At 37.1% G+C, this 23,962-nt stretch overlaps 1 protein-coding gene across 6 annotated transcripts in view; it reads left to right on the top strand.

Moving 5' to 3' along the window:
* The window catches only part of LRBA (LPS responsive beige-like anchor protein), an 841,444-nt gene that overhangs the window by 713,511 nt on the left and 103,971 nt on the right, over positions 1–23,962 (top strand). The window lies entirely within an intron of this gene.

Raw genomic sequence — 23,962 nt, 5'->3', positions numbered from 1 at the left:
GAACTGCCTTTGTCATCCTTTGTTCTTCTTCCCTGATACTACCTGAAAAAAACAAAGACACTAATAGGAAGAAGAAAGGATCACCCAGTGGTAGAAAGAAGAAACTAAGGGGATTAACTTGAGTCCCTTGAGGAGGAAATTTTTGTCTGTTTTATATCCCTAGTTGCCTATGGAACAAGAACTATTTGTGGAACGAAGGGAAGGTCAAGGGTTCTAGAGTAAGAAAAGCTTTATTCACAGGAAGCAGTAGGTCACCCCCAAAGTGAGCTTGCTCTATACTTCTGGCATTTATCAGGAAGTAGGAAAAGTACGTCACCAAGGAAGAAATGTGTTGTGGCAATGTGACAGAGAATATGGTGTGGGCAGATGGTCCATTAAGATTAGTTTACCTTTCTCAGTTCTCTGAAAAGATGTTCTAAAGTATAGGAAACATATTAAAGAGGTTACTTAATTATTTTCAGTTCTCAGGAAAGATAGCCAAAGTGTAAATCCAGGGAAAGCACATTCTTTGGTTTAAATTTATCTAAATTTGTTAAGAAAATGGATGGCTTAGGCAAGTTCAAGAAAGGTATATTCTCTGGTTTTGTATTTATCAAAAAAAATAGGCTCTTTTATGTGTGAGAGTTGCAGAAAAATCTTAATCCCTTGCAGAAGGAAGCCTCCTATATTTAATTCATATGATAAAGTATCTCAAAGTAATGATATATACTGAAGTATCAAAATATAAAAGTAGAATTACCAGTCAGAATGCCATGTAATTGCACTGAGATTTGTGATTTCCATGTGCTTGAAAAGATTAGCAACTCATTTCTAAATAAACATTAGTTGCAGGTATTCCATCCATCCTCATCCATCAGCAAAACAAATAATCTGAGCAGAAACAGAAATCCAGATCCTAGTATTCTCACAACAGATTACCTGTCCCACATTCATTGCCAATAACACTGACAATACATGCCATATGAACTTCTTGGTGAATTTATTCATTATTGATCTTGCCAGTTACAATGGCTTAAGTAAGTAAGACTGGTGGTACCTGAGGATGAAACTACTAGACACATCCATGGCATATCCTTAGAGTTTTACTTCTTCTCTCTCTCTCTTTTTAAAAAAGATTTATTTATTTATTCAGAGAGAGAGTGGAGGAGGGGGCAGAGGGAAAGGGAGAGTCTCAAGCAGACTCCACACTGAGCAGGGAGCCTGACACAGGGCTCGATCCCACCACCCTGAGATCACAACCTGAGCCAAAATCAAGAGTCAGATGCTTAACCAACTGTGCCACCCAGGCACTCTTGATTCAGGTCATAAGATGGCAAAATTCTGAACAGTATTAATCTACAGAACTATTTCTTAATTTAAATGTTCCTAGCATTAAACTTACTGCCTTTATAAAAGTAAATGAGACTCTTAGGTTGCAAGTGATTCTTTTGGATCTTTTACAAAAGTATAAATTGAAGATATCATTCATTTTTCTGCATGTAACATTAATCATCTTGAACCATGCATGCTAATAATTCCTAACATTCTTTATTCATCCACCAATTAACAGTGTCACATACCTCTCTGGGCTCTAGAACAGTATTGTCCACTAAAAGTTTCTGTGATACGGAAATATGTATTATCCTTTATGGTAGCCACTAGCCATATGTGGCTATTGAGCATTTGAAATGAAATGTCACTAATATTACTGAGGAACTGAATTTTAAATTTTAACTAACTTAAATTTTAATAACTATAATTGGCTAGTGGTTACAGTATTTGTGGCAAAACTATTGAGATACAGTAGTTAAAAATAAAGTCCCTGGGGTGCCTGAGTGGCTCAGTTGGTTAAGCATCTGACTCTTGATCTCAGCTCAGGTTTTGATCTCAGCGTTGTGAGTTCAAGCCCTGAGTTGGGCTTCACACTGGGCATGGAGTCTAAGTTAGTTAGTTAGTTAATTAATTAATTAATCAATCAAAGTAAGTAAGTCTCTACCTTCTTGAAATTTATACTTTTCTACTGTGATTTCCATGAACCAGTTTAAGCACTTTATTGTTTTTTCTTTTTTTTTTAAAGATTTTATTTATTCGACAGAGACAGAGACAGCGAGAGCAGGAACACAGCAGGGAGAGTGGGAGGGCGAGAAGCAGGCTTCCTGCTGAGCAGGGAGCCCGATGTGGGACTCGATCCCAGGACCCTGGGATCATGACCTGAGCCGAAGACAGACGCTTAATTAACGACTGAGCCACCCAGGCACCCTAAGCACTTTATTGTATGTAACCTTTTATGTGTGAGAGTTGCAGAAAAATCTTAATCCCTTGCAGAAGGGGTTTTTAAGCCTTTTAAAAGCCTTTTAAGCCTTTTTAAAAATTCTATCACTTGTTTTGAAACTTTTTTTTAAATTTTTTTTTTAAGATTTTATTTATTTATTTGAGAGAGAGAGTGAGAGAGAGAGAGAGAGAGAGCATGAGAGGGAGGAGGGTTAGAGCTCAGAGAAGCAGACTCCCCGCCGCGCAGGGAGCCTGATGTGGGACTGGATCCTGGGACTCCAGGATCATGACCTGAGCCGAAGGCAGTCGCTTTACCAACTGAGCCACCCAGGGGCCCTGTTTTGAAACTTTTAATTTTACTCCTTGCTATGGACTGTATTGTGTCCCTCTAAAATTTATATGTTGTAGCCCTATTCCCCATGTCACTCTACTGGAGACATAGGGCCTTTAAGGAAGTAATTAAGGTTAAATGAGGTCATAAAGGTGAAACCTCTATCCAGTAGTACTGGTGTCTTTTACAGTAGTCAAGTTATGGAAGGAGCTAAATTCCCATTGATAGATAAGTGGATAAAGAAGTTGTGGTACGTATATACAATGGAATATTACCCAGTCATAAAAATAATGAAATCTTACCATTTGTGACAACATGGATAGACCCAGAGGGTCCCACACTGAGTGACGTAAGACAAAGACGAATACCATGTGACTTCACTTACATGTGGAATCTAAAAAAGAAAACAACTGAACAAACAAAACAAAACAGACTCATTTTAAATACAGAGAAAAAACTGGTAGTTGCCAGAGGGAATGGGTGTGGGGGGATGGGGAAAATAGGTGAAAGGGATTAAGAGGTACAAACTTTCAGTTATAAAATGAGTAAATCGTGGAGATGTAAAGTACAGCTTAAGGAATATAGTCGATAATATTGTAATCACTTTGTATGCTGACAGATAGTAACTAGACTTACTGTGTTGAATATTTCATAATGTATATAAATATGGAATCACTGTGTTGTACACCTGAAATTAATATTGTGTGTCAGCTCTACTTAAAAAAAAACAAAAACAAAAACGGTGGCCTTATATATGAGGAAGAGACACCAGACATCACTCTCTCTGTGTCATATGAGGACACAGTAATAAGTCTGCAGGTGAGGACAAGAGTTCTAATCAGAAACTGAACCCTACCCAAACCTTGATCTTGGACTTCCAGCCTCCAGAACTTTGAGAAAATAAATTTCTATTGTTTAAGCCACTCAGTCTATGGTAGTTTGTTATGACAGCCTGAGTATATTAAGACACCCCCCACCCAGACTTCCTATTCTTCTCTAGTATCATGATTCTCTTTAGCTTCTGTACTTTCTAGTTGTACTGCTAGTTGCAGTTGCTGTCAAATCTAATTTTCCAATAGTAACTCTACAGAATATATTTGCTTTATTACTTCTGCTTCTTATATTAACATTATGTTCATCTTTGCCTTCCAAATAATTTTTACCCAAATTTTGTGTATGCTTTAGGGGACTCTCTTAAATTTTAATTCTTTGAGGAACTTTTCCTCTACTCCAACCCCTCCCCCTCCTTGAATTGCTATATAACTTAGGAATTCTATAGGAATTCCTACATCTTAATAGATGTTTCTTACCTTTCTGTTTGATGTCCTTAAATATGTAAAATTCTTCTAGGGTTAGGATCTTACTTTTTTCATAAACATCTTCAGTTGACTTAATCCTGATGGAGAAAAGAGAGAATTGACTTACTCAGGCCAAGGGAATTTATTGAATCCATACAAATTGTAGTTCATCCAATATATCAGCCTAGGAATTTGAAAAATGTGTTTGATATACTTATCTTTGGATATTGCACTGTAATAATGAGCAGATACTTATTTAAAACAAAACTCTAATATTTTACCTTGTATTCTAACAAAGCAAATGTAATGTAGATTGCCTTCTGACAGTACTTTGAACCTTTTTTTTATTGGCAAAGTATGAATGAAAGTAACAGGAGAGAATATTATTTCATAGGTTCCTTTAAAAAAATTTGTGTTTTCAATTTTCTACTTTTCTTGAGTATCATAGGGTCACTAATATACCAGAGGGAATATTGATATGTATGCTTTTTTATTTTGTTAAACTATGATCTATGAAATAATATTTAGAAAATATTAATGAAATGTGTTAGAAATAGGTATTTTAAGTATTTTTTCTTCATTTTAAATATTTTGGAGCACTACTTAAATAGTTAAGGAGAATTCTGATTTTGATTATTAGAAAGCTGAGTATCTTAGTTATATCTTTTCAGCAGAGCTACTGTTCCACAAAGTTACATCAGTACTTAGCATAGTTTGACAAACTACATTTGAAGTCATTACATCCTGGTTGTTTAGTAACACATTGGCAGCAGAAAGATTGGCAGCGTTCTTTCCAAATATCAAGACAAGGCCTGGTCTGCCTTATATGTCTATAGCTGCCAATTTTCCTGTGGCTTCTTTATTTCTTTATCCTTCCATCCAGCTGCTGCTCACAGCTATTGCCACATTTGCCCTCTGGCTCCTGGGATAGAATGCTTAGCTTCCCCCGAGGCTTCTGTTAATGCTTCCTTTTTACTCTGCTGGCTGGGAATGCACTTGGCATCCTCAGTCTCAAACCTCTCCTCCCTCTTTTTTTCCACAGACACCAAGCACTTAAGTAGCACTTCCAGCCTCCACCAGTTATCAGTAGTAGCTTTCAACCCCTCATTTCTGGTCTGGTAACTCAGCGCACTGTCCCGAGAGAGCCTGACTAAGCCGATTTGCCTCCTCTCCCCTCTTTCCTCTGTCTGTCCACCTTCCTTTTCTTTTTTTTCCTCTTTATCCATTTCCCTGTCTCCCCTTTTATTTTTCTTTTTACTCTTCTTACTTTTCCTGATGATTTTTTCTTTCTCTTTTTAGTAGAGTAGATGCCACAGTTAGGCAAATATTTGTACTAGAAAATAAAACAATAGTAAATACTAAAAATTTTAAGTTTGCCCAACATTTTAACTGGTTCAACTCAAAAAAGGTGTTTTTGTTTTTTGTTTTGTTTGATACCTAAGTCTACTTGCCAGTGTATGACTATAATGCAGGTTCTATAATATAAGTTCATGGGCATTTTCTTTTTTTTCTTTTATATGCAGAGTTGTAGATTCTGTATTTACATAGGCCTACTTGTTCAAGTCAATATATATGGTAAAAGATAAGAAGTATTCCCAGCAAATATTTAACAAGGAAAAGAAGAGCCACTTAGGCATTTTTTTATTTTGTTTTTTTGCCTAAAATGATTTAAATATTCAATTTGAGTTATTTTTCTAACTAACTCTCTTCTGAATATACTATGAATATTAGCTTTTCATTTTTCAAGTAGTGGTTTGTAAATATCTTTAGAAATTTATAATCTAAAAAAAAAAATTATAATCTAAGACTTGTGACCCAAAGATTAGAAAATAAAGATAATACTGTTAATTTGGGGATCAAGAATAACAGTGTTCTGCAGGCCTTAGTCATTAACTGCTAGCAATCTGTAGGACAATTCTAAATGCCTGCAAAATAGAAACATGAAAAACTCATATTGATAGTAATAGACCTGAATAAGTCATTTAAAGCCCTTATCGTCTTCCTACCCTCACTCCCCTTTGTTTTAATGCTTCCCTGTAGAGAAAAAAACTTTAGGTGACGTTTGTGTTTTATAAATCTAACCGATTTGTATTCTTTTCTACATGCTGTTTATCCAAAATATATATTTACTCTTACTCTGCAATTAAGTCTGCATTGTAAAGGTACAAAATGTCTTTCTCATCGTAAAACCCTAAATGTATTTTAATTTCGTTAAATTTGTAAGGTTTAATGTTGGGTTTATGTTTAAAGGAAGCATCAACCCATAAAAAGTTACTTACCTGTTCAGAACCTTAGACAGGAGTCTCAACCACTCTGTTTCTTTGCTGAGACAAGGGGAAAGGGGAAGAGCAGGAAAGAGAGGGGCATCTGCTTATTACATTCCTAAGTAAAAATTCTGAGTTTACAGCTCTTTAGAAAAGAAGGTTTTACATATAGTGTTTCACAGCCTTATATTAAATAGATATAAAAACTGCATCACTGTTCTTTAATGTTTGTATTAAGGAAACAATAAAAGATACCTTATTATAATAAATTGAATAAACCTTTTAAAGCTGCACATATGACCCCTGCCAGACTGTAATGCCATACATACCCTTTTTCCACCACCCCTGCGGCAGATGGGTGGGTACTGACAATTTCAGCATTGAGAAATTCTTTTTGAGAGTGCTTTGCTCTAATTTAAGCCCATTTTAAAAATTTCTACCCTCAGGAAGTTAACTGTTGCTACTTCCATTTTGTTAGGCTTGTTCTGTGCTGAAAGTACTGAGAATACAACAATGATGCTCTCAGGTTTTCATATGCCTTTTATTCATATACATATTCCAGAATACTTATGTGACACAAGGGTTGTATGATACCTGCATAGCAAACTTCTATAAATCATTGAAGTGCTCCTTGAAAAACAAACTTTTTAAGTTACTCTTAGAAAAAGTTTAATTGTTTTAAGTAATCTTTCCTTTGGTAAATTAGTAAATGTGATTTTAAAGAGCAGTGTAACTTTTTTGAGCAGTACGGTTCTATTTCTGCATGCAATACTCTTTGCTAATGTCCACACAAAAATATATGCATTAGGGGCGCCTGGGTGGCTCAGTCGTTGAGTGTCTGCCTTCGGCTCAGGTCATGATCCCGGGGTCCTGGGATCGAGCCCCGCATCGGGCTCCCTGCTCTGCGGGGAGCCTGCTTCTCCCTCTCCCACTCCCCCTGCTTGTGTTCCTGCTCTCGCTATCTCTCTCTCTGTCAAATAAATAAATAAAATCTTTAAAATATATATATATATATATGCATTAATACTCATAGAAGCATTACTCATAATAGCCAAACAGTGGAAACAACCCAAATGTCTATCAGCTGATGAGTGGATCAACAAAATACTGTATATCCATATCAATGAATATTATTCAGCCATAACAAGGAATGAAGTACTGATACATGCTACACCATGGATGAACCATGAAAACATGACGCTGAGTAAAAAAATCCAGACACGTATTCTTACTTTTATGTAGTGGTTTATTATTAGTGTGTTTTATTAATAGAAAAATTAATAATATTTAAGAAATTATTAGTATATAATTTACAGGAATAGCTAAGAAATTATTTTAGTGAATTTTATATTCTGAATGTAGCATATTATTGTCCAGGTAATTGGCAAGGTACATCCTAGTCCTATTGGTAACATTATTGTCATTCTGTTTGAAGACATTTGTGCTATTGCTTTCATCATATGGGAGTGTTTTTTCTATATTATATATGTAGTGGATATGGCAGGTTTTTCCTACAGGACATATATGTTAAACTTCTGTTGGATGTGGCTATAAGTTCTGTTTACCAGAACTCTTTTGGCTCTTTCCTCCCTGTCCATAAGGCAGCCTGATAGCTTTGTTCAAAATTAGTCTCCCTGTCTCTGATGGTTACACACAAGTTGCCTTGTCTGCTCCTGATATTTCCCAGCATTCCACATCTTGAAGTTATTTTTAGTATCTGGACTTCCTTTTTAAATTGATCTGGGGAGTTTGCATTCATTTACATTCTTTTTTTTTTTTTTTTTTTTTTCATTTTTTTATTCTTATGTTAATCCCCATACATTACAACATTAGTTTTAGATGAAGTGTTCCATGATTCATTGTTTGTGCATAACACCCAGTGCTCCATGCAGAATGTGCCCTCCTCAATACCCACCACCAGGCTAACCCATCCTCCCACCCCCCTCCCCTCTAGAACCCTGTTTGTTTTTCAGAGTCCATCGTCTCTCATGGTTCGTCTACCCCTCCTATTTCCCCCGCTTCATTCTTCCCCTCCCGCTACCTTCTTCTTCTTCTTTTTTTTTTCCTTAACATATATTGCATTATTTGTTTCAGAGGTACAGATCTGAGATTCAACAGTCTTGCACAATTCACAGCGCTTACCAGAGCACATACCCTCCCCAGTGTCTATCACCCAGTCCCCCCATCCCTCCCACCCCAACCCCCACTCCAACAACACTCAGTTTGTTTCCTGCGATTAAGAATTCCTCATATCAGTGAGATCATATGATACATGTCTTTCTCTGTTTGACTTATTTCACTCAACATAATACCCTCCAGTTCCATCCACGTCGTTGCAAATGGCAAGATCTCATTCCTTTTGATGGCTGCATAATATTCCATTGTGTATATATACCACATCTTCTTTATCCATTCATCTGTCGATGGACATCTTGGCTCTTTCCACAGTTTGGCTATTGTGGACATTGCTGCTATAAACATCGGGGTGCATGTACCCCTTCGGATCCCTACTTTTGTATCTTTGGGGTAAATACCCAGTAGTGCAATTGCTGGATCATATGGTAGCTCTATTTTCAACTTTTTGAGGAACCTCCATACAGTTTTCCAGAGTGGCTGCACCAGTTTGCATTCCCACCAACAGTGTAGGAGGGTTCCCCTTTCTCCGCATCCCCGCCAACATCTGTCGTTTCCTGACTTGTTCATTTTAGCCATTCTGACTGGTGTGAGGTGGTATCTCATGGAGGTTTTGATTTGGATTTCCCTGATGCCGAGCGATATTGAGCACTTTTTCATGTGTCTGTTGGCCATTTGGATGTCTTCTTTGGAAAAATGTCTGTTCATGTCTTCTGCCCATTTCTTGATTGGATTCTTTGTTCTTTGGGTGTTGAGTTTGATGAGTTCTTTATAGATTTTGGATACTAGCCCTTTATCTGATATGTCATTTGCAAATATCTTCTCCCATTCTGTCGGTTGTCTTTTGGTTTTGTTAACTGTTTCCTTTGCTTTGCAAAAGCTTTTTATCTTGATGAAGTCCCAATAGTTCATTTTTGCCCTTGCTTCCCTTGCCTTTGGCGATGTTTCTAGGAAGAAGTTGCTTCGGCTGAGGTCAAAGAGGTTGCTGCCTGTGTTCTCCTTTAGGATTTTGATGGACTCCTGTCTCACATTGAGGTCTTTCAACCATTTGGAGTCTATTTTTGTGTGTGGTGTAAGGAAGTGGTCCAGTTTCATTCTTCTGCATGTGGCTGTCCAATTTTCCCAACACCATTTGTTGAAGAGACTGTCTTTGTTCCATTGGACATTCTTTCCTGCTTTGTCGAAGATTAGTTGACCATACAGTTGAGGGTCCATTTCTGGGCTCTCTATTCTGTTCCATTGATCTATGTGTCTGTTTTTGTGCCAGTACCATGCTGTCTTGATGATGACAGCTTTGTAATAGAGCTTGAAGTCCGGAATTGTGATGCCTCCGGCTTTGCTTTTCTTTTTCAATATTCCTCTGGCTATGTGGGGTCTTTTCTGGTTCCATACAAATTTTAGGATTATTTGTTCCATTTCTTTGAAAAAAGTGGATGGTATTTTGATGGGGATTGCATTGAATGTGTAGATTGCTCTAGGTAGCATTGACATCTTCACAATATTTGTTCTTCCAATCCATGAGCATGGAACGTTTTTCCATTTCTTTGTGTCTTCCTCCATTTCTTTCATGAGTATTTTATAGTTTTCTGAGTACAGATCCTTTGTCTCTTTGGTTAGATTTATTCCTAGGTATCTTATGGTTTTGGGTGCAATTGTAAATGGGATCGACTCCTTAATTTCTCTTTCTTCTGTCTTGTTGTTGGTGTATAGGAATGCCACTGACTTCTGTGCATTGATTTTATATCCTGCCACTTGACTGAATTCCTGTATGAGTTCTAGCAGTTTTGCGGTGGAGTCTTTGGAGTTTTCCACATAAAGTATCATATCATCTGCAAAGAGTGAGAGTTTGACTTCTTCTTTGCCAATTTGGATGCCTTTGATTTCTTTTTGTTGTCTGATTGCTGTGGCTAGGACTTCCAATACTATGTTGAATAGCAGTGGTGATAGTGGACATCCCTGCCGCGTTCCTGACCTTAGGGGGAAAGCTCTCAGTTTTTCCCCATTGAGAATAATATTTGCTGTAGGTTTTTCATAGATGGCTTTTATGATATTGAGGTATGTACCCTCTATCCCTATACTCTGAAGAGTTTTGATCAAGAAAGGATGCTGTACTTTGTCAAATGCTTTTTGTGCATCTATTGAGAGGATCATATGATTCTTGTTCTTTCCTTTGTTAATGTACTGTATCACATTGATTGATTTGCGGATGTTGAACCAACCTTGCAGCCCAGGGATAAATCCCACTTGGTCATGGTGAATAATCCTTTTAATGTACTGTTGGATCCTATTGGCTAGTATTTTGGTGAGGATTTTTGCATCCATGTTCATCAGGGATATTGGTCTGTAATTCTCCTTTTTGATGGGGTCTTTGTCTGGTTTTGGGATCAAGGTAATGCTGGCCTCATAAAATGAGTTTGGAAGTTTTCCTTCCATTTCTATTTTTTGGAACAGTTTCAGAAGAATAGGTATTAATTCTTCTTGAAATGTTTGGTAGAATTCCCCTGGGAAGCCATCTGGCCCTGGGCTTTTGTTTTTTGGGAGATTTTTGATGACTGCTTCAATTTCCTTAGTGGTTATAGGTCTGTTCAGGTTTTCTATTTCTTCCTGGTTCAGTTTTGGTAGTTGATACATCTCTAGGAATGCATCCATCTCTTCCAGGTTATCTAATTTGCTGGCATAGAGTTGCTCATAATATGTTCTTATAATTGTTTGTATTTCTTTGGTGTTGGTTGTGATCTCTCCTCTTTCATTCATGATTTTGTTGATTTGGGTCATTTCTCTTCTCTTTTTGATAAGTCTGGCCAGGGGTTTATCAATCTTGTTAATTCTTTCAAAGAACCAGCTCCTAGTTTCGTTGATCTGTTCTACTGTTCTTTTAGTTTCTATTTCATTGATTTCTGCTCTGATCTTTATGATTTCTCTTCTCCTGCTGGGTTTAGGCTTTATTTGCTGTTCTTTCTCCAGCTCCTTTAGGTGTAGGGTTAGGTTGTGTACTTGAGACCTTTCTTGTTTCTTGAGAAAGGCTTGTATTGCTATATACTTTCCTCTTAGGACTGCCTTTGCTGCATCCCAAAGATTTTGAACAGTTGTGTTTTCATTTTCATTGGTTTCCATGTATTTTTTTAATTCTTCTTTAATTTCCTGGTTGACCCATTCATTCTTCAGTAGGATGCTCTTTAGCCTCCATGTATTTGAGTTCTTTCCGACTTTCCTCTTGTGATTGAGTTCTAGTTTCAAAGCATTGTGGTCTGAAAATAGGCAGGGAATGATCCCAATCTTTTGGTACCGGTTGAGACCTGATTTATGACCTAGGATGTGATCGATTCTGGAGAATGTTCCATGGGAACTAGAGAAGAATGTGTATTCCGTTGCTTTGGGGTGGAATGTTCTGAATATGTCTGTGAAGTCCATTTGGTCCAGTGTGTCATTTAAAGTCTTTATTTCCTTGTTGATCTTTTGCTTAGATGATCTGTCCATTTCAGTGAGGGGGATGTTAAAGTCCCCCACTATTATTGTATTGTTGTCGATGTGTTTCTTTGCTTTTGTTATTAATTGCCTTATATAATTGGCTGCTCCCATGTTAGGGGCATAGATATTTACAATTGTTAGATCTTCTTGTTGGATAGATCCTTTAAGTAGGATATAGTGTCCTTCCTCATCTCTTATTACAGTCTTTGGTTTAAAATCTAATTTGTCTGATATAAGGATTGCCACCCCAGCTTTCTTTTGGTGTCCATTAGCATGGTAAATGGTTTTCCACCCCCTCACTTTCAATCTGGGGGTGTCTTTGGGTCTAAAATGAGTCTCTTGCAGACAGCATATCGATGGATCTTGTTTTTTAATCCAGTCTGTTAGCCTGTGTCTTTTGATTGGGGCATTTAGCCCATTTACATTCAAGGTAACTATTGAAAGATAGGAATTTAGTGCCATTGTATTGCCTGTAAGGTGACTGTTACCGTATATTGTCTGTGTTCCTTTCTGGTCTATGTTGCTTTTAGGGTCTCTCTTTGCTTAGAGGACCCCTTTCAAGATTTCCTGTAGGGCTGGTTTTGTGTTTGCAAATTCCTTTAGTTTTTGTTTGTCCTGGAAGCTTTTTATCTCTCCTTCAATTTTCAATGACAGCCTAGCTGGATAGAGTATTCTTGGCTGCATATTTTTCTCATTTAGTGCTCTGAATATATCCTGCCAGTCCTTTCTGGCCTGCCAGGTCTCTGTGGATAGGTCTGTTGCCAATCTAATGTTTCTACCATTGTAGGTTACATATCTCTTCTCCCGAGCTGCTTTCAGGATTTTCTCTTTGTCTGTGAGACTCGTAAGTTTTACTATTAGATGTCGGGGAGTTGACCTATTTTTATTGATTTTGAGAGGGGTTCTCTGTGCTTCCTGGATTTTCATGCCTGTTTCTTTCCCCAAATTAGGGAAGTTCTCTGCTATAATTTGCTCCATTATACCTTCTGCCCCTCTCTCTCTTTCTTCTTCTTCTGGGATCCCAATTATTCTAATGTTGTTTCGTCTTATGGTATCGCTTATCTCTCGAATTCTGCCCTCATGATCCAGTAGTTGTTTATCTCTCTTTTTCTCAGCTTCTTTATTTTCCATCATTTCATCTTCTATATTACTGATTCTCTCTTCTGCCTCATTTATTCTAGCAGTTAGCGCCCCCATTTTTGATTGCACCTCATTAATAGCCTTTTTGATTTCTACTTGGTTGGATTTTAGCTCTTTTACTTCTCCAGAAAGAGTTTCTCTAATAACTTCCATATTTTTTTCAAGCCCAGCTAGTATCTTTAAAGTGATGATTCTGAACTCTAGATCTGACATCGTACTAATGTCCGTATTGAGTAGGTCCCTGGCAGTCGGTACTGCCTCTTGTTCTTTTTGTTGAGGTGATTTTTTCCGTCTTGTCATTTTGTGCAGAGGAGAATAGATTAATGAGAGAACAAAATGCTAGCAGAGTAACCACGTCCCCAGAAAATATACTCTAAACAAATCAGAAAAGACCTGAAGCAGTGGGATAAGAAGGGGAAAGAGAGAAAAAAGAAAAAGAAAAAAAAAGAAAAAGATAAAGATAAAAACAAAAACAAACAAAACAAAACAACAACAACAAAAGAAAAACCAGAATGTGATCAAATATGATCTATATGGTATATAGATCAGTGCCACACACTAGATTTGGGGTGTATTTTTGTCTTTTAGAAGAAAGTGCCTCCCAAAATTTTAAAGAAAGAAAAACTTATATATGTACAAAAATAAGGGTTGATATGATGAAGGGATGGAAAATGACTGTAAAAATGGAAATTATAAAAAATTTTATAAAAGGAATTGATAAGAAGTTGTTTGAAAAAAGAAAGAAGAGGATTTAAAAAAAGAAAAAAGAAAAAGAAAAAAAAAGGGAGAGGATGGATCAGGCAGGGGAATAGAAAACACCATATACTAGAGATTTAGGGTATATTTTAATCTGTTAGAAGAAACTATCTCAAAATTTTAAAGAGAGAACAACTTATATATATAAGCCAAAAATACGGGAAACTACTATGAAGGGATAGAATATGACTCTAAAAATGAAAAATAGAAATTTTTTTTTTAAAAAGGGATTGATAAGATGTTGTTTGAAAAAGGGAAAAAGAAAAATTCAAAAAGAAATAAAAAGACAAAAAGACAGTTAAAAAAAAAAATTAACTTTAAAAGACTAAGGAATCATGGTAAAAAAGCCATGAATTCTATGTGCAGTAGTCCCTTAGCGCTGGAGTTCTGCTGTTCTCATTGATCGGTAAACTTGGTCTTGGCTGGCTGTTCTCGCTGATCTTCTGGGGAGGGGCCTGTTGCCGTGGTTCCCAAATGTCTCTGCCGGAGGCGGAATTGCTCCGCCCTTGCCCCCTCCTGGCTAAGTAATCTGCTCAGGTTTGGTCTCCAGGGCTTTTGTTCCCTGCAAGCTTTCCGTACAGCTTTGGAGGCGGAGAGTGAAAATGGCGGCCTCCCAATCTCCGCCCTGGAGGAGCCGAGAACTCAGGGCCCGCTCCTCAGTGAGCCCCCAGAGAAAAGCCGCCAGTCACTCCCGTCTCCCCGGTCTGCAGCTGCACTCCGTGCTCAACCGGCCTGTGACCACGCGTTTCTATCTCCGGTACCCGACCCGGTCTGGAGTCTCCAAACCCAGCAGATCCCTGCGGTGCGCTCCGGGCGGCTCCTCCCAGAGAAGGAAGGGGAGTCTCCCCGGATCTGCCGCTTGTTGGGTCCCTGCTGGAGGAGCAGGGGCCCGACTGGGCCGCGGATCACGGTTTATGGCCACCCCGAGCTGAGGGCCCGCGCCTGGGCTCCGCCTCTGCAGCCGGCTTCCCTGCTCCGATACCTGGGAGCTCTGCCGCACTCAGGCACCCCCGGTCTTTCTGTGACCCCGAGGGTCCTGAGACCACACTGTCCCGGAGGGTTCCACCCCCCGCTTAGCCACCAGAGTGACGTCCCTCGGCGGAGCAGACTTCTAAAAGTTCCGATTTTGTGCTCCGCGGCTCTATCACTTGCCAGAAGCGGCCGAGGGAGGCCCCTCCCCCGCCGTCTATCCTCCCGAATATCGCCTCAGATTCACTTCTCCGCACGTCCTACCTTCCAGAAAGTGGTCGCTTTTCTGATGAGAGAGTTGTTGCTCTTCTTTTCTTCGATCTCCTGTTGGGTTTGTAGGTGTTCAGAATGGTTTGATCCCTATCCAGCTGAATTCCTGAGAGGAGACTAAATCCAGGTCTCCTACTCCTCCGCCATCTTGCTCCGCCCCCCCCATTCATTTACATTCTTTAGACAATTGAGATCTTTAAAATTATAGCACTTTGAAAAATAATAAAAGCCATTAATAGAAGTCTGTTTTATTTTCATCTGGAAATATGACTTACTCAGGCACAGAAGAAATAGATGCTGTGAATGACTATGATCAATTTATGAAAAGCAGCAGTTATTATTATGTACCTTTAGGGATCGCTGATCAGCCTAGCAAAGAACAGTAAATGAGAAAAAAATATTTCCTGCCTTGATGAGAGGATCAGTGTTCAATGGAGTTCAAAAAGCAAACTGGATAGGTAGCCAATTATCAATCACTTATATTATCAGAAGTGAGGCTTTGTGCTAATGGGAAAATGTCTTGTTATCTCTAATAATTGACATGATTTGGAATGCTAGTCAGAATGATGGCAAGATATGTGAAATTTAGGAAAATACGGACTTAGAGTTTTTTAATTCAGGTGATTGTCAAGTGGCCAAATACAGATTCTACTTGTTATGCCCATGAGGACGAATAAGGATAAAGCACTTTTAAATTAGTGTACAACAAATATTTAAAGCAGGTATGATAGACTCCAAGCTCCCATAAATCGGGCATTGGTTTATAATTATGATTGATTACTTGTGTTATTTACAGTGTGTTATATTTTAAAACCTGACCTGTGATCCCCTAAATGGGCATGTGTCTTGTTGAAAATTGCAGGTCTTACAGAGATTTGAAGTAGTTTGTTAAAAAGATACGACTTTTTCCTCTCCCACTTCGAGAATTAAAGTAATCCTCTGTTTCTAAAGATTTTAAATCAAGTCCTAGTCTGCATCAGCTGCTGCATAGTATAGGAATTATTTAATTTACTTGGTAGACATGTTCAGTGTGTACTGCATAATTTATGAGTGACACCCTAAATGGTTAATTATGGACCCAAGTTTCCATGTGCAAAACATTGCATGGACTAAATAGTTGCTTTATTGTTTGCATATTGGTGGACTATTTTAAAATACTTCATGCTAAAGTGTTAAAGCACTCTGACTAAAGCTAGCAATGTTTCTGCTTACAAGTCTCATGATATTTAACGGCAACTCTAACCAATAAAAAGTTGTAGCTCCTAAGCACATTTAATTCCTACTAAATTATTAATAATAGTAGTATTTTAGGTATGAGATTTAGAAATTATGACCAAAGAATATGTAATAATAATAACTTAAATTTGTATATATTTAACATTTACAAATAGATTTTCACTTGTTAGTCGTTTGAGCCTAATGTCCTTGGGTGCTGGTAATATTCCTAATTTTCTAGAAACTCAGGCTGATAGACAGAGTTACACAATTAATAAGTAGCAAAAATTCAAAATCGCATTTCCATAATCCAAGTCCATTACCCTTTCTTTCTAATTACATGTTATAGTACTTCATAATTTTCAAAGCAGTTTTTACACATCTTATTTGAACTTTGAAAGAATCCTTTGTTGTAGATAGAATAAGTATTAGGTTAGTGGTTTTATAATAAATCTGATGGTCCAGAAATCCTAGCCAGAGTAATTAGGTGAGAAAAAGAAGTAAAAGTCCTCCAAATCAGAAAGCTTAAGTAAAATTGTCCTAATTTGGGCGCCTGGGTGGCTCAGATGGTTAAGCGTCTGCCTTCGGCTCAGGTCATGATATCGGAGTCCTGGGATCGAGTCCCGCATCGGGCTCCCCGCTCTGTGGGAAGTCTGCTTCTCCCTCTGCCTCTCTCTCTCTCATGAATAAGTAAATAAAATCTTTAAAAAATAAAAATAAGAAAAATAAAAAATAAATAAATAAAATTGTCCTAATTTGTAGATAACATGATCTTATACACAAAAACCCTAAAGACTCATACAAAAAAAACTGTTAGAACTAATAGATGTGGGGTGCCTGGGTGGCTCAGTCAATCAAGCATCTGACTCTTGATTTTAGCTCAGGGTCATGAGATTGAGCCCCATATCGGGCTACACGCCTGCTTAAGATTCTCTCTCTCCCTCTCCTCCTCACCCCCCCACTCTCTCTCACACTCTCTCTTAAAAAAAAAAAAAAAGGAACTAATAGGTGATTTCAGTAAAGTTTCAGAATACAAAATCACTACACAAAAATCTGTTCTTTTTTATACACTGACAATGAACTATTTGAAAAGGAAATTAGAAAAACAGTTCCATTTACAATTGCACCAAAAACAATAAAATACTTAGGAATAAACTTGAGAGGAAAGACTGATACACTGAAAACCACAAACACTGGTGAAAAAAATTAGGTACAAACAGGTGTCAAGACATCATGTATTCATGGATTTGGTGACTTAAGGTTAAAATGTTCATAATACCCAAAGCAATCTACACATTCAGTGTAATTTCTGTCAAAAATCCCAATGTCATTTTTTACAGAAATATAAAAAATAATACTAAATTCATATGGAACAACAAAAGACCCTGAATAGCCAAAACAATCTTGAGAAAGGAGAACAAAGCTGGAGGCATCACACTCACTGATTTCAAAATATATTACAAAGCTACAATAATTAAAATAGTATGGTACTGGAATAAAACAGATACACATATAAGACCAATGGAAGAGAACAGAGAACCCAGAAATAAATCCATGGATATATGGTTAGCTGATCTTCAACAAGGGTGCCAAGAATATACAGTAGGGAAAGGGTAGTTGCCTTTTATTCTGGCACTGGGAAAACAATATTCACATGCAAAAGAATGAAATTGGACCCTTATCTTACACCATATGCAAGAATCAACTCAAAATGGATTAAAGATTTAAACGTAAGACCTATAACCATAAAACTTCTAGAAGAAAACATAGTGGAAAAGTTTCATGAGATTGATCGTGGCAGTGATTTCATGGATATGATACCAAAGCACAGGTGACAAATACAAAAATAGACAAGTGGGCCTACATGATACTAAAAAGCTTATGTACAGCAAAGGAAACAATTGATAAAATGACAAGGCAACCTATGGAATGAGAGAAGATATTCACAAACCATTTATCAGGTAAGGGCATAATTTCCAGAATATATAAGGAACTCCTACAACTCAATACCAAAAAAAAACCCCTAATAGCCTGATTTTAAAAATGTGCTAAAGACTTGAGTAGCCATTTCTCCAAAGAATAACAAATGGCTGACATGTGTGAAATATGCTCAGTGTCATTACTTATCAGGGAAATGCAAATCAAACTACAGTGCCTATCATTTCATACCTGATAGGATGAGTATTCTCAAAATTAGATAAGACATGTCCTAACAAATACCATGTATGATTTCACTCACATGCAGAATTTAAGAAACAAAACAAAGAAAAAAAGAGACCAAAAAACAGACTCTTACAAACTGGTGATTATCAAAGGGGAGGTGGGTGGGGGAATGGGTGAAATAGGTGAAAGGGATTAAGAGTACATTTATTGGGGTGAGCACTGAGTAATGTATAGAATTGTTGAATCACTATATTATATACCTGAAACTAATATAAAACTGTACATTAATTATACTAGAATTAAAAAATAACAAGGGGGAAGTGGTTATCTGTATCAAATGGTATAGCTTGGTTGAATAAAATAAAGATTTTTAGGATTATACAATGTATAGGCTGTTAACTTGACAGTGGAGTTTTGATATTGTGGTTTAAGAAATAATAGGATAAAGTGATTAGAGCTAGTGAAACTATATAAGATTTCAAGTGGAGAAGAGATTTGGGCAGTAAATTGCAGGTGAAGATGGGGGTAGTGGGGAGGGGGGAAAAAGACAAGTCCTGGTGAGGAAATTGGCACTCTTCTACACAGTTGGTGGGGATGTAAAATGGCTGAGTAGCAGAACAGAAAAGGGTGTTGTTGTCTGGCATGAACAAAATTGAATAGTTATTAACATTGGCAATAACTCTCTCAGGAGACGACCTATTTTCTTTCTGATATTGAATGTGCCAGAACCTTTCTAAACTCTAGAATTTTGTACTTGTTCAGCCCATCTACTCTTTCCTCAACTACTTCTTTGACTACCTGATTTTTATCCTTTAAGTCTCAAGTCATATATAATCTTTCTAGACAAACCTTTCCTGCTCATTCTGTTCAAAATTTTCAGTTATTGTATATCTCATCACTTTGTTTGTAGCACTAACTACTATTCAACATTATCTTGTTGAATAATTTGTATGTTAATGTCAGCCTTACCGGAAAAATGAGAACAGGGACTTTGTCAGTGTTTTTCACTGCTATGTCCCCAGTTTTAAGCATGATCTCTGACATATATGGTAAATCCTAAATGAATGCATAGTGGTAGAATAAATGAATGAACTTAGGGTCAGGGGGTTCTAAGGAGGTTAGGTTAAGTGGTAAACCAGAAGAGGATGGTCATTTATTTTTTTCCTTTCTTTTTTTTTTAATTATGTTATGTTAATGGCCATACATTACATCATTAGTTTTTGATGTACTGTTCCATAATTCATTGTTTGCATATAACATTTCTTAAATATCTACTATGTGTCTGCCATTGTTATAGACATTCTTTTATATATTATCTTGTTTTATTCTCCCTCTGTAGATATTACCCTTATTTTAAGGAAATTGAGGGTCACTAAAGTAACTGACCTATTTGTCATAGTTGGCCTGAAAAGGAGCCTGAGATTCTAAGTCAGGGATGAGGTAGACTGGGTTTCCATTTCTACTGAGGAAGAAGCTATTCTCTTTCTTTCTTTCTTTCTTTCTTTCTTTCTTTTTCTTTCTTTCTTTCTTTCTTTCTTTTTTTCTTTCTTTCTTTTTGAAGCTATTCTCTTTCAAATAGAAAGTGTTCTGAGGCAGTCTCAGATGCTAATGAAGTAGAGAAAAGGAAAATACTTCCACGGACCAGATAGGAGCCATATTTCCTGAGGCATTAAGGCCATCTGCAGAGCTTTGGGTTCTTGTTAGTTTGGATTCTATACTTAATCACCTTCTTTCAGTGGAGAAAAGATCAAAATTCAACTAATTTATTTTATAAGCTATTTTTATGAGTCTAAAACAGGGATCAGCCAACTATGGCCCATGGGCCACATCCAGCTTGCTGCCTGTTTTTGTAAATAAACTTTTATTGGAAAACAGCTACCATGTTTATTTGTTTATATTGTCTGTGGCTGCCTTTGAGCTACAATAACAGATTTGAGTGATTGTGATAGGGATCATATGGCAAAGCCCAAACTATTTACTATCTGGCCTTTTAAAGAAAAGTTTTGCTAAGGCTGATCTAAAGCATAGTTAACACCAAGACATAAACAAAAATAAAACCAATTCTTCCAAAAAGCCAACAATCAAAAATCTATAAAAATCACAAGATTACAGTGGTTAAATTTCTAGCTGACCTTGAACATTCAGCCAAAGATGGGACAACCCTTAATTTCCTTTCCTGCTCTAAATCTCTGCTTTTTAAATTTCGTAACTGCTTATTCGGATGAGATCATTGTTCTTTTAAGAAGTGAACAAACAATTCTTTCATTTTAATGCATTTTTTTATACTATGCCATCAAATTGAGAGAATTTACCACTCATTTCATTGAATCATATATGTTCTGTATTTTGAACCCGTTTCAAAACTCTCAAAACAATCTTTTCAAAGTAGACTTTCCTGAGTATTTAGAACCACCATGTGAGAGTAGCATTTCTAGTTTCTTACATAAATATATTTACCTTGAATAACACACAATTTATAAAAATACAAGGGAAGTGGAATATTTTGTTTAATTTTATGATCAACTAAATCAGAATTCATGTATTTACTTCTTTGGTAAAAATGACATGATGATAATGATGTTATCCTTCTTTAACAGGCTCTTTGATAGCTCTGGGTCACCAGTATAATATTAATAGGACCCTCAGTCTAAGAGAATCTGGAGTACTCTTGTTACTTTGCTCTGCTATCCATGAAATGCAATAAGCTGCTCTACATTTTGCTCAGGGTTGATTATCTGGCTTCTGTGAACACTTTAGTTGAGAAGTGGAAATGTGTGTGAGTGTGTGGAATAGGAGAAAGAATGAAGGAAGAAGTTGAGGGCATTCTTTCATGAGACTCAGGCCAAGAACTAGCTATGTATAAGTGAATAATTTATTTCAACCCCATTCCAACTTCCCTGCTGCTTACACATAGGAGACCTTCTGTAGATATGTTAAATTTTTATTTTAATTGAATTCCAATAAAGGAAGGGGCATGTACAGAGACATACAAGAGAGATAACAAGTTATTTTGGCTAACAGTGATCCAGTGTGATTAATGTAGAAAAGAGAGTAGTTAAGACTTAACATCATAAAGGGAATTTGAGGGACTTGAGTGCCATGATAAGGAGTTGGATTTACTCTATGAGCAGAGGAGCACTTAAGAATTTTGCGGAGAAGAGTGGTATGACTGAAGTGCCAATTTAGGAAGTTTACTCTAGTAGCATCATATAGGATGGAGCAAAGGGTAATTTTGACAGTTGTGAAATCAATTTAGGAGGCTTTTTCAAATGTCCAGATAATATGAGCCTGAGGCAGAATGCTGACAGTGGGAATGTGTGACACAGAAGACAAATCCATAGGTAGTTTTGTAGGATTTTGTATCTGACTAGAAGTTAGATGGTATTCTAAAGTTTTGACTTTAGCTGACTGGGAAGATGGTGGTGAATTTAACATAAATGGGAAGTCAAGAAGAGGAAAAGGTTTTGGAAATAGTCACGTTCATCCTTGGACAAGTTGAGTTTTAGATGTTGGTGCAACACCCGGGTGGAGGAAGCCAGACATTTTAAGTTCTACTTACCCTAAAGCACAGGGAAGAGAGGAGAGGTAAGATCGAAACACAAACATTTTGCAATGGAGAAGAAAATCAAGAAAAAAGTTATATCCTCTTTTTGAAGTCAAAGGCCAGATAATCTGCTGAGAAAGTAAGTGAGGCAGGTATGTAATTCAGAGTATATACTGAAGGGAGTATGACATTAGTGAACTAGAAACGCAAAAATAATCAGAGTAGAATTTGAGGACCAGCCGAAGATAGAGAGCTTGTTAAAAGCTTAGTACAATTGTTGGTATATGTTTTGATTTTTCTGTATTGAAGCGTGACAGCCTATATATAGAAGCTAGAAAAATAGATCATGGGATTTCCCAAGATTGTACTAACAAAGTAGGTATGAGAAGAGTCAAGTTGGGGAAGAGTCTAGGTTGCTTATAAAAAATTTGTTGAAAATAAACATTGTGGGGTCTGGTATGGGTTAAAACAGGTCAAGGAGGTCTAAGGAAAATGTAAACTAGAAGATGTGTTAGTTATCTATTGCTGTGTAACAAGTTATTCCAAAACTTAACAGCTAAAACAACAGTAGGCCTTTATTATCTTGCATCGTCCCTTTGGATCAGGAATTTGGGAGTGGCTTACCTAGGTGGTTCTGATTCTCTCTCATTAGATTGTAGTCAGGATGTTTGTTGGAGCTACAGTAATCCAGAGGTATGACTAGGGCTCAAAGATGTGCTCCGAAGATGACTTGATCACATTGTTGATGAATTGGCAGACCTCGGTTCCCTACCACAAGGACCTCTCCATACAGCTGCTTGAATAACTTTACCATATGGCAGCTGACTTTCCCCAAAGCAAGCAATCAAATTGGAGATGGTGGGAGGCACAATATCTTTTATGACTTAGTCTCAAAAGTCCACTGTGTTATTTCATCTGTATCCAATTGATTATATAGATCAGCTGTATTCAGTGTAGGAGGGATAACTAGCAAGAGCATGAATACCAGGAGGTGAGAATCATTAGGGGCTCACCACCACAGAAGGAAAACTGGAAAGGGAACTGACATCTAATAAGAACTTACTGTGTGCCAGGCATATAATTTAATTCTTGCAAGAATTTTATGAGGAATGTATTAGTTTTTCATTTCAGAGATGAGTAAATTGAAGCTTTGAGAACTTAACTGTTGCCCACCATCTTATAACCATTTCAGCCAGACTTGGAATCCAGGTCTGTTAGCCTGTTCCTATAATATTTCGTGATATGGAAAGTAAATATGGTTGTAGTGGTTTGGTACATCTACTTTGAAGACATAAGGTTGTTTGAGATTTAATTGATATAATTTAGGCAAATTATCACTGTACTCAAATAGTAAGCCAATACTTCCTGGCTGTTTTTATTATGTATCTTTGTAATTTAAGAACTAAAAGAAATTACAAGAAGTGAGGATAAAAGACGTTTGAAAGAAAAATTAACTGGCAGAAAAGAGGTTATGGTATTCAAGGACGTTTAGATTTGAGTTGCCTGGATTATTACATCAAAAGTATATTGACACTTTTTTTTTAAGATTTTATTTATTTATTTGACAGAGAGAGACACAGTGAGAGAGGGAACACAAGCAGGAGGAGTGGGAGAGGGAGAAGCAGGCTTCCCGCTGAGCAGGGAGCCCGATGTGGGGCCCGATCCCAGGACCCCGGGATCATGACCCAAGCCAAAGGCAGATGCTTAATGACTGAGCCACCCAGGTGCCCCAGAAGTATATTAACACTTAAAGGTGACTACAGTGAGCAGAGAAGGAAGACTTCTAAGAGAGGAGCTATTAGTATGAATTCTGAAGCCATTAAGATTGATGACAGGGAATAGAACTATGAACCAAAGGCTGAAATAATTGAAGGAAATGGTATATGCTTCATAAAAGCAGTTCATAATTTGCTTGAACAGTTAAAGAATAATTTGATGAAACGTTAAAATGAAAATATAGGCAGTATTTTAAGTTTTATGATAACTGAATGTTGATTAATGAAAATTCTATTTTTATCTCACAAATATATAAAACAAAGTATTTCTTTAATATTATTTGTACATTTATATGAAAGTTATAATACGAAAGTTTGTTTTGTGCTCTCTACACCCTTTTGTACATAGTTGTTTTCACATCTGTGTCTTCACTGGGAGCTTCTCC

The sequence above is a fragment of the Mirounga angustirostris genome, unplaced genomic scaffold (genome assembly GCF_029215605.1).
Source record: "Mirounga angustirostris isolate CCGP_5_RB_7025 unplaced genomic scaffold, mMirAng1.0.hap1 SCAF_2, whole genome shotgun sequence".
NCBI lineage: Eukaryota > Metazoa > Chordata > Mammalia > Carnivora > Phocidae > Mirounga > Mirounga angustirostris.
The sequence above is the reverse complement of the archived record's forward strand: the minus strand, read 5'-3'. Positions and strand labels throughout refer to the sequence as shown.